The sequence below is a fragment of the Hypanus sabinus genome, chromosome 20, assembly GCF_030144855.1.
Source record: "Hypanus sabinus isolate sHypSab1 chromosome 20, sHypSab1.hap1, whole genome shotgun sequence".
Classification (NCBI taxonomy): domain Eukaryota; kingdom Metazoa; phylum Chordata; class Chondrichthyes; order Myliobatiformes; family Dasyatidae; genus Hypanus; species Hypanus sabinus.
The window spans coordinates 52,584,957-52,596,746 of record NC_082725.1 but is presented as its reverse complement, the minus strand read 5'-3'; positions in this window follow the sequence as shown (position 1 = coordinate 52,596,746).

The following is an 11,790-nucleotide window of genomic DNA, read 5'->3' as shown; positions in this document are numbered from 1 at the left end:
ACACATTTACACAATTGCATAGAGGCAACCCATCAGTGTGGATAGAGTTAAGGAACTGCAAGGATAAAAAAGACCCTGATAGGAGTTATATAGGCCTCCGAACAGGGTCCAGGATCTGGGCTGGAAATTACAAGATGGAAAATGCATGTCAAAAGGGCAATGTTACGATAGTCATGGGAGATCTCAATATGCAGGGAGATGGGAAAATCAGGTTGGTGCTAAATTTGGATCCCAGGAGAGGGAATTTGAGGAATTTGCCTACAATTTGCAGATAGCTTTTTGGAGCAGCTTGTGGTTGAGCCCACCTAGAGATCAGTTTTTCTGGATTGGCTGTTATGTAATAAACCAGAGGTGACTAGGGAGCTTAAGGTAAAGGAATCGTTAAGAGGCATCGATCATAATATGATTGAATTCATCATGTACTTTGAGGCGGAGAAGCTAGAATATTTCAGTGAGTAAAGGGAATGACAGAAGTATGAGAGAGAAGCTGGCCAGAGTTGATTGGAAGAGGACACTAGCAGTGATGTTGGTAGAACAGCAATGGCTGGAGTTTCTGGGAGCAATTCAGAAGGCACAGGCTGGATACATCCCAAGCAAGAACTATTCTAATGGCAGAATGACACAACTGCAGTTGACAAGGGTAGTTAAAACCAACAAAAAAGCAGAAGAGATGACATATAATAGTGCAAAAATTAGTGGGAAGTTAAAGGATTGGGAAACATTTAAAAGCCAAAAGAAGGCAACTAAAAAGCCATAAAGAGGAAAAGATGAAATACGAAGGTAAGCTAGCCAATAATATTAAAGAGGATACCAAAATTTATTTTCAGATATATAAAGAGGATAAGAGAGGCAAGAGTAGATATCAGACTGCTAGAAAATGACGCTGGGAAGATAGTAATGGGGACAAGGAAATGGCAGACGAACTGAATAAGTATTTTTCATCAGTCTTCACTGTGGAAAGTATTAGCAGTATGCCAGACATCTGAGAGTATCAGGGGGCCGAAGTGAGTGTAATTGCCATTACTAAGTAGAAGATGCTTGGGAAGTTGAAAGGTTTAAAGGTAGGTAAATCACCTGGACCAGATGGACTGAAAGAGGTACAAGTTGACGAGCATTAGTATTCATCTTTCATGGTTCCAGAGGACTGGAAAATTGCAGATGTCACTCCACTCTTCAAGAAGAGAATGAGGCAAAAGAAAGGAAGTTACAGACCAGTTAGCCTGACCTCAGTGGTTGGGAAGATGTTGGAGCTGATTGTTAAAGATCAGGTTTCGGGATACTTGGAGGCACCAGACAAACCAGGCTAAAGTCAACATGGTTGACTTTGAATACGGGAAAATATTGCCTCACAAATCTGTTGGAATTCTTTGAGGAAATTACAAATAGGACAGACAAAGGAGAATAGGTGGATGTTGTGTATCTACTTGGATTTTCAGAAGGCCTTTGACAATATGCTGCACATGAGGCTGCTTAACAAAATAAGAGCCCAAGGTATTACAGGAAAGATACTAGCACAGATAGAGTGCTGGCTGATCGGCAGGAGGCAAAGAGTAGGAATATAGAGGGCCTTTTCTGATTGGTGAATAGTGGTGTTTCACAGGGGTCAGTGTTAGGACCGCTTCTTTTTATGCTATATGTCAATGATTTGATGACAGAATTGACGGTTTTATGGCCAAGTTAGCAGACAATATGAAGATAGGTGGAGGGGCAGGTAGGGCTGAGGAAGCAAGGAGTCTGCAGAAGGACTTTATCAGATTAAGAGAATGGGCAAAGAAGTGGCAGATGGAACATGGTGTCAGGAAGTGTATGGTAGAAGGAATAAAAGCATAGACTATTGCAGGGAGAAAATGCAGGGAGAAAATTCAAAAATCCAACGTGCAAAAGGATTTGGGAGTCCTTGTGCAAAATTCCCTAAAGGTAAGACACTTGGCAGTGTGGAGGATCAGGGGGATCTTGGGGTCCAAGTCCATAGGACACTCAAAGCAGCTACGCAGGTTGACTCTGTGGTTAAAAAGCATATGGTCCATTGGCTTTCATTAATTGCGGGATTGAGTTTAAGAGCTGAGATGTAATGTTGCAGCTATATAGGACAGTAATCAAACCCCACTTGGAATACTGTGCTCAGTTCTGGTCGCCTCAGTGGAAACCATACAAAGGTGCAGAGGAGATTTACAAGGATGTTACCTGGATTGGGGAGCATGCCTTATGAGAATAGGTTAAGTGAACTCGGCCTTCTTTCCTTGGAGCGACGGAGGATGAGAGGTGACCTGATAGAGGTGTACAAGATGATGAGAGGCATTGATCATGTGGATAGTCAGAGGTTTTTTCCCAGGGCTGAAATGGCTAGCACGAGAGGGCATAGTTTTAAGGTGCTTGGAAGTAGGTACAGAGGAGGTATCAGGGGTAAATTTTTTACACAGAGAGTGGTGAGTGTATGGAATGGGCTGCTGGCGACGGTGGTATTAAGACTAGCTATATTCGTCATATGTACATCGAAACATCACAACATACAGTGAAATGTGTCATTTGTGTCAACGACCGACACATTCTGAGGATGTGCTGAAGACGGGCTGCAAGTGTCACCATACTCCTGGCACCAACAAAGCCTGCTCACAAATTACCATCGCTAACCTGTACGTCTTTAGAATGTGGGAGGAAACCGGAGTACCCAAAGGAAACCCATGTGGTCATGAGGAGAACACACAAACTCCTTACAAACAGTCATTGGAATCAAACACCAAGCACTGGCACTGCTGAGCATTACAGTAATCGCTACAGTACTATGCGGTCTCAGAATTGCATTCAACTATACATTTCCTGCAACTTATTATGCAGGAACACAGCATCTAAACTGACCATCAGTTACCTTCTAGCCCGTCCAAGGCAGAGTCTGCAGTCATGGTCAGACACCCCAAAACCATCAGAAATGGGGTGCAGGCAAGTCACCCTCAAACCCCACAAACCGCTCAAAGGAAAGAAGAACTTATTGAGGTCAGAGCTGTGAGTAAACATTATGCTAATACAGGAAATACATGCCTGCTACTCTTGAATGAGATTAGCATTACTCAAGGGACCTGGAAACGGAGCTAAAGAATTCCTTGATCATTTAAAGCTTTTTGAAACTATTTGCTGACATTGTTTGAGTGGAGAAAACAAAATGATAGATCATCTGTTCCTTTTATAACAATCTTCCATCTTTCCTTTTTGATTCCCATTCCAAACCTAAAAATTTCCTTCCTATTTTCATCTCCCTTTGAACTTGCCCTATTTCTAAATCATCTCCAGCCTTACACAAGACCCTTGCAGTAACCTGAGACACGAGCAGTACTCTACCTCTGGGCTCTTTCACTTATTCCATGTTCTATCCTTGGTCACAACCTTCAACTGACAAGCCTGAAAGCTCCCGAATCCCCTCCCTAAGCCTTTCCACCTTTGTACCTCCTTATTCACCTATAAGAAACAGTTAAAAAGTAATTTCACCTTCTCATTCGACTTGGTGTTAGATTTTATCGAATGATACTCCTATGAAGTGCCTTATCATTCTTTCCACATTAAAGGCACTTCAGAAATGCAAACATTTGCTTTTGCCAGGATACTGATGTATCAGGATTAAGACTTACACCAGAGGTTCCCAACCTGGTGTCCACAGACCCCTTGGTTAATGGCAATGGGTCCATGGGATAAAAACGCTGGGAACCCCTGCCTTACATCAGCTCTGATGAGAATGTAGTCCTTGAGAATAAAAGATATATCCCTTTGGCTGATTTTGCCTAGTATAATCTAGTATAATTGTACAATCTTGTTAGTATAATGATTCATTAACTAAGCTAGCTTTATCAGCATCAGACAGGCTTAAACAAGTCCCATTAAAACTTTGCAATGCCAGAAATTATCCTGACCGGCACTGGCTCTGTGACCAACCCATAGGTTCTCCCCCTCACCACCCCTCCCTCCTTCCTCTCGGGGGCTCTGGTTTCTTCCCATGAGTGGGACGGTGAGTTAATTGCCCCCAGTATGTGAGTGAGGTCGGGGGGGATCTTGATGGGACTGTGCAGGGGATAAAATGGGATTAGTGCAATGGGTGGTTGATGTTCAGTACAGACTCGCTGGGCTGAAGGGCTTGTTTCCCTGCTGTATCACCACAGGCAGAACCAGGTTTATTGTCACTGTTTTGTGGTAGCCCTACAGTGCAAAGACCTTAAATTCTATATATTACAGAATTTGAAAAATAATGCAAATTAAAAGGGTAGTGAAGGGGTGCTCATCAGTTCAGGCACCGCTCAGAAATCAGATGATGGAGGGGAAGAAGCTCCTTCTGATTCGTTGAGTCTGGTCCTTCAGTCTCCTTAACAATAGATGCCACCTTTCTCATGTGCCTCCTCTTGAAGATGTCCTCACTGGTGCGGAGGCTGTCCCTGTGATGGAGCTGGCAGAGCCTCAGCCCTCAGCACCCTTAACGTTCTTTAAGTTCTCCAATCACAGGACACATTTCAAATGGTTTCTCTTCAGTATTGACCTTTATCCACTAATCTAATTACCTGCTTGGTTAGGACAGATTGGAGAAGCAAGGCCAATCAATAGCAAGGCATTCCTGTTCACTTGCTGCTCAGATCAATTTTCAATGATTCTCTGCACCTGTGGAAAACAACATATGCATTCATGATCAATAACTCCTGAGGCCTGGAGGTATAATTCATGCCATGAGCAGTAAATACTGGACGAGATAGTTCTCTCTGAGCACACAGCTGGTATTTCATGTGTGGCACGACATACTGTGTGCTTAATGACCACTGGAGACACTCTGTGCAATAGTCCGGGTGGGAGAGAGTCCCATAATGTGCAGAAAATGATCAGGCCCATTTGTTCTGCCACATTCCATTTCAGGGAAAGTGATGTTAGTACTTGCTTTGTCTATTGTATTTGTGCAAAGTGGTTTAACTGGTATTACTTCTCTCCATTGTGGTGGCTTTGAACAGAAATTCAGAATTGTAATGACCTTGATTGCTTTTAACAGTTTTATCATTTTAATGAAGAGAGTAATGATCAGATCCCAGTGCAAATCATCACTCTGCTTCTGCCTCCCTGATCATCCTCCATTCTTGTTTGCTGCCTCGCACTAAATGTGATTCATTGTTCGTGCTTACAGTCACTGACCTGGCTTTTCATATATACTGACCGGCAAAAACAGCATTTATTCCTATTTTAATTCTGATTCCCATTCCCATTGCAATGTGCCAGTCCATGGCCTCGTCTTGAGCCAATGTGTGGCCACCCTCGGGCTGGAGGATCAACACTTTATATTCCATCTGGGTACCTCCAACCTGATAGCATGAATATCGATTTCTCCTTCCAGTAATAAAACTTCCCCCCCCCTTTCCTCTATTCCCCACTCTGACCTTTTACCTCTTCTCATGTGCCGATCACTTCCCCCAGATCACTTCTTCCTTCCCTTTCTCCCATGGTCCACTCTCATCTTCTATTGGATTTCCTTTTCTCCAGCCCTCAGCCCTTCCCACCCACCTGACCTCACCTGTCATCTTCCAGCTAGCCTCCACCCCTCCCCCCACCATTTTATTCTGGGATCTTCCCCTTTCCTTTCCAGTTCTGAAGAAGGGTCTTGTTCCAAAATGTCGACTGTCTACTTTTTTTCCCATTGGTATGTGCTGCTGTGCATCTGCAGACATTCTCTTGTTTATTCCTACCCTGACTGGACGCTGAACAGGATGGCTTCTTTGAAAATAGTTAAGTGTCAACCATGGAGTCACATATAGGTAAGATAAGATAAAGATGGTCAATTCCTAGGATGATCATTTTCCCTGCACCTACTGTATTATGCACACTGTGTTTGAAACTAATCCCTTTTTAACAATTCCAGATTATTAATTGAGTTCAAGTTCCGCGAACTGGTGGGATTTGAACTCAAATATCAATATTTTTAGGAAATACAAGAGGATGCAGATTCTGGAATTGGGAGCAGTAGATGAGATGCTGGAGGGACTAAGTGAGTTAGGCAGCATCTGTGGAGAAAAATAGATAATAGATAGTGTTTTGGGTCAAGACCTTTCAGTTGGATGAGTCAAGGCAGAATACAGCCTCACCAATATCTACAGTAACAGAAACGCTGGAAGAACTCAACCATTCAAACAGCAAAGGAAAACCAGTTTCAAGCCAACGATGTTTCCTCAAAGCTGGGGAGGAGTGGAGGGTTGCCGTTGGCGGAAGGAGTGAGGTGTGAGGGAAAGGACCACGAGGAGATTGGTTAAAACGAATCAGGTGATAAAGAGCATCAATGCTGACCATTAGCAAGGTATACTCTCGTAACAATTGTGTAAAATTTATCTTTGTGCTTTTCTTGTGAATGCAATTTACATGACATGCCTTTGATCGTGCTGCAAGTAAGATTTCATTGCACCTGTGCATACATCAGAACCAGAGTTAGGTTTATTACTCGCATTGATAATAAACTTGACTTTGACTTTTAAAAGAAATAGGATGAGACCCGGCTGTAAAGGTAATAATGGAAGAGCAGTTTACTGAAATTGGAAAACTCAATGTTCAATCCAGGGGGATGCAAAGCACCCAGCTGGAGCATACGACTTTTCTTCTGGTTTACATTGGGCCTTATAACTGCAAACAGAAGTTCAGAATGGGTGTAGGGTTGAGAATTAAACTGACAAACAACAGCAAGGTCAGAATCGTCTGCGGCCCGCAGAGAGTGAGAGACACGGTGCTGGAGTGAACTGTGCTGAACTGAACCGAATATGCCTGGACTCTTTCAATGCTCTTGCATTTGATGTTTTCTGTTCTGTGTTTTTCACTCATTTTTTCCTTGCCGTTTGCTTGATTTATTCTTTTTGTTTGCACATTGGGGCTTTGATGTTTTTCTTCAAGCGGCTTCCATAGTTTTCCTTGCTTTGTGGCTGTTTGTGGGAAGTCAGACCTCAAGTTTGCATACCGCATACAGGCTTCGATAATAAACTTACCTTGAATCTTCTAATTAAAGTGACAACCACCAGGAAGCTCAGAACCATCCCTGTGGACTGAACACAGGAGTTCTGTAAAAACAATCATGTAATCTGCATTTAGATTGCTCCGCACAGTGTGCCTGGATCTCTCATTCTGTCTGCGGGGATGTGATTTACCCGATGTCTAGTCATAATAAGTTTAACTCATTTCTCTTCCTTTATCCATTTCATCTTCCAATAAACCAAAAATAAAGAAGGAAAATCAGGAAATCACCTCCCCCCCAAATATTTATGTTCTACCCAAGTTTAGAAATGTAGTAGCTTCACCTGATGTTGCCAACTATGGCATAAGCCAGGTTTTATCACATGACCCCTCACCTCAAACCCCGCCCCTCTTTGCAATTCATTTACAGACATGTCAATCTCCTTGAGGATCTGCTATCCCATGTCAACTGGAAATCCAATCGATTTTCTTTATTCCTTCTTCTCATAAATGCTACTCAGTTTGCTGAGTTCATCCAGGAGATATTTTTCCAGCATTTACAATCTCTTGTGTCTTCCATTTACTACTCAAATGCAAAATCACTTTAAGATATGCTGGATTTGAAGGAGTTTTCCTCTTTCCTTTGGTAGGATTTCTACGCGACCCCTCTCTGACTGCTCCTCCCCTAAAGTTTCTACAGCTCTCTGCAGTCCTTGTGTAGAGATTTAACACAAACTATTGACAATTCCTTTCCTCACACAGATGCTGCTCAAGCCACATAGTTCCTTCAGAGGTTTGTTTGATGCTCCAGATTCCAACATACTGGACCTTGTATCTTATGTACTGCTGGCATTTAGGACAGCACTGAAAGTCCTCCGTCTCTGTCTGTCCTTGGCCATCTTCTCTATTGTGCCCCAGGTGTGGCTCAGAGTCCTCAAGCCTGCCCCTATGGTTTGGTACCATTGGTTTGGAGATCTTTCTTGGCCAGAAAATACAGAGGATCTTCCGAAGCTTCATGGCATGAAAAGACAACAGCTTGGCAAAGTCATTCTCTGTCATGCGCCAGCATCCTGAGCCCTACAAGAGTATGGACAGAACACAGCCCTGGCACAGCTTCACCTTAGTGTGGGTTGAAGACTAGTATCTCCGGGGTCTTTATTACTCAAATGGATGATGCTTGATCAGCTCAGTGTTCCCCGATATCCAAACTTCCATAACTAATAGCAACACTGATAAAAGAAATTTGGATAAAAGATAAAAGGATTCGGAACTAGAAGGCAGCGGGAGAGCACCTAAGGATTTCCAGCGGGAAGACATTTTGAGTTCTCGGGGGAAGAGAGAGGCCAGACTGCGCAGTCATGTGACGTCAGCCAGTTGAGCGCGAACAGTTTAAAAAGAAGGCAGCCATATCCAGCGGGCAGCGGAGTGAGAGGCAGCAGAGTGAAAGGGCTTTGGATCAACGGGCTTCGGCTGTAACAGGACGAGGTGAGGCAGCTGTTGATTGCAGAAGGAGGTAGTATGTGTGTGAGGCCAGTTTTCTGTGATCGGTCAGAGGTGGGAGGTTCTGGAGTCTTCCGGCGTCCCGGACGGCCACATCTGCAGCTGGTGCATCGAGATGCAACTCCTAAGGGACCGTGTTAGGGAACTGGAGCTGCAGCTCGATGACCTTCGTCTGGTCAGGGAGAGTGAGGAGGTGATAGAGAGGAGTTACCAACAGGTGGTCACTCCGGGGCCACGGGGGACAGAGAAATGGGTCACAGTCAGGAGAGGGAAGGGGAAGAGTCAGGTATTAGAGGGTACCCCTGTGGCTGTACCCCTTGACAATAAGTACTCCTGTTTGAGTATTGTTGGGGGGGGGACAGCCTACCTGGGGGAAGTGACAGTGGTCATGCCTCTGGCACAGAGTCTGGCCCTGTGGCTCAGAAGGAAAGGGAAAGGAAGAGGAAGGCAGTAGTGATAGGGGACTCTATAGTCAGATGTTCTGACAGGTGATTCTGTGGATGCAGGAAGGAAACTTGGATGGTAGTTTGCTTCCCAGATGCCAGGGTCCGGGATATTTCTGATCGCGTCCAAGTTATCCTGCAGTGGGAGGGAGAACAGCCAGAGGTCGTGGTGCACATTGGTACCAATGACATGGGTAGGAAAAGGGAAGAGGTCCTGAGAGAAGACAACAGGGAGTTAGGAAGGAAGTTGAAAAGCAGGACCTCAAAGGTAGTAATCTCGGGATTACTGCCTGTGCCATGCGACAGTGAGAATAGGAATAGAATGAGGAGAAAGATGTGTGGCTGAGGGATTAGAGCAGGGGGCAGGGATTCAGATTTCTGAATCATTGGGACCTCTTTTGGGGCGGGTGTGACCTGTACAAAAAGGACAGGTTGCGCTTGAATTCCAGGGGGACCAATATTCTGGTGGGCAGGTTTGATAGAGCTGTTGGGGAGGGTTTGGCAGGGGGGTGGGAATCAGAATGTGAGTGCAGGGATTAAGGTAGAAGGACAAGGGCATGATGCTAAGAGTTCTGAGTTGATGAGGAAGGACAGGCAGGGGACAGAACATAATTGTAGCCAGTTAGAGGGGTTGAAATGTGTCTGTTTCAATGCTAGGAGTATTAGGAACAAGGAGGATGAACTTAGAGCATGGATTAGTACGTGGAACTACGATGTTGTGGCTGTTACTGAAACTTGGTTGGAGGAAGGGCAGGATTGGATGATGCAGGTCCTGGGGTTCAGGTGTTTTAAAAGGAATAGGATGGGAGGTAGAAAAGGGGGGAGTGGCATTGCTGGTCAGGGACAGTATCATGGCTATAGAAAGGGAGGATGCTGCAGAGGGAGTGTCCACTGAGTCGGTGTGGATGGAAGTCAGAAATAGGAAGGGATCAATCACTGTGCTGGGAGTAGTCTATAGGTCCCCAAATAGCAGCAGATAATCAGGCAGATTTTAGAATAGTGCAGGAAATACAGGGTAGTAGTTATGGGTGATTTCAACTTCCCTCATATTGGCTGGCACCTCCTGAGTGCAAGGGGGATAGATGGGGATGAATTTGTCAGGTGTGTTCAAGAAGTATTCCTGACACAATATGTGGACCAGCCGACGAGAGGAGAGGCTCTGGCCAGGTGGGGGAGCATTTTGGTGAGAGTGACCACAACTCCCTTAGCTTCAGCATAGCTATGGAAAGGGATAAAATCAGATGAAATAGTAAAGTGCTTAACTGGGGAAGGGCTAACTTTGAAGGGATGAGGCAGGAACTAGCGAGAGTAAATTGGAAACAGATGTTCAAAGGGGAAAGCACAGAAGTAATGTGGGAGAAGTTTAGGGATCACTTGAGCTGGGTTCAGGATAGGTTTGTCCCACTGAGGCAAGGAAAAGATGGTAGGAAAAGGGAACCATGGCTGACAAAACATGTGAGGTAACTCATCAAGAGGAAAAAGGAAGCATATGTTAGATATAAGAAGCAGGATGTAGGAGGGGCTTATGAGAAATATAGGGTAGCCAGGAAGGAGCTAAAGAAAGGAGAGCTTGAAGGGGGCATGAGAAGGCCTTGGCATGTAGAATTAAGGAGAACCCCAAGGCGTTCTATGCGTATGTGAAGAATAGGAGGATGACGAGAACGAAGGTGGGATTGCTAAAGGATAAAGAGGGCAACATGTGCCTGGAAGCGGACTAGGTTGGGGAGGTCCTAAATGAATACTTTGCCTCAGTATTCACAAGTGAAAAGGATCTTGATCAGGATGAGGTCGATGTAGAGTGGGCCTGTGTGCTGGACAATGTGGAGATTAAAGTAGTAGTAGTGCTGGATCTTCTTAAAAACATTAAGATTGATAAATCCCCAGGGCTGGATATGGTACACCCCAAGTTGTTGTGGGAATTTAGAGAAGAGCACACAGGAGCATTAGCCATGATCTTTGAATCCTCTTTGGCTACAGGGGAAGTGCTGGAGGACTGGAGAATGGCAAATGTAGTTCCCTTGTTGAAAAAAAGTAATAGGGAGAAACCTGGGAACTATAGACCGCTGAGTCTTACATCGGTGGTATACAAACAACTGGAAAGGATTCTTAAGGATAGGATCTATGAGCATTTGGAGAAGTACAGTCTACTCATGGATAGTCAACATGGCTTTGAGAAGGGAAGATTGTGCCTCACGAGCCTGATTGAGTTTTATGAAGAGGTAACAAAAGAAATTGATGAGAAAAGGGCAGTGGATGTGGTCTACATGGACTTTAGCAAAGCGTTTGACAAGGTCCCTAATGAGAGACTCATCCAGAAAGTCATGAGGCATGGGATAAGTGGAACCTTGGCTGTTTGGATAAAAAATTGCCTTAAAGGAAGAAAGCAGAGGGTTGTTGTGGAAGGAAAGTATTCTACCTGGAGGTCAGTGACTAGTGGAGTGCCGCAGGGATCTGTCCTGCGACCCCTGCTATTTGTGATTTTTATAAATGACCTGGATGTAGAGGTGGAAGGATGGGTGAGTAAGTTTGCGGATGACACAAAGATTGGAGGAGTTGAGGATAGAGCTGTAGGTTGTCGAAGGTTACAAGAGGATATAGACAGGCTGCAGAGTTGGGCAGAAAAGTGGCAGATGGAATTCAATCTGGACAAGAGTGAGGTGATGTATTTTGGAAGGACAAACCAGAAGACTGAGTACAGGATTAATGGTCAGTTACTTAAGAGTGTGGATGAACAAAGGGACCTTGGGGTTCAAATCCATACATCCCTTAAGGTCGCTGCACAGGTTGATAGGGTAGTTAAGAAGGCCTATGGAATGCCAGGCTTCATTAACAGGGAGATTGAGTTCAAGAGTAGAGAGGTCATGTTGCAACTCTACAAATCTCTGGTGAGGCTGCACTT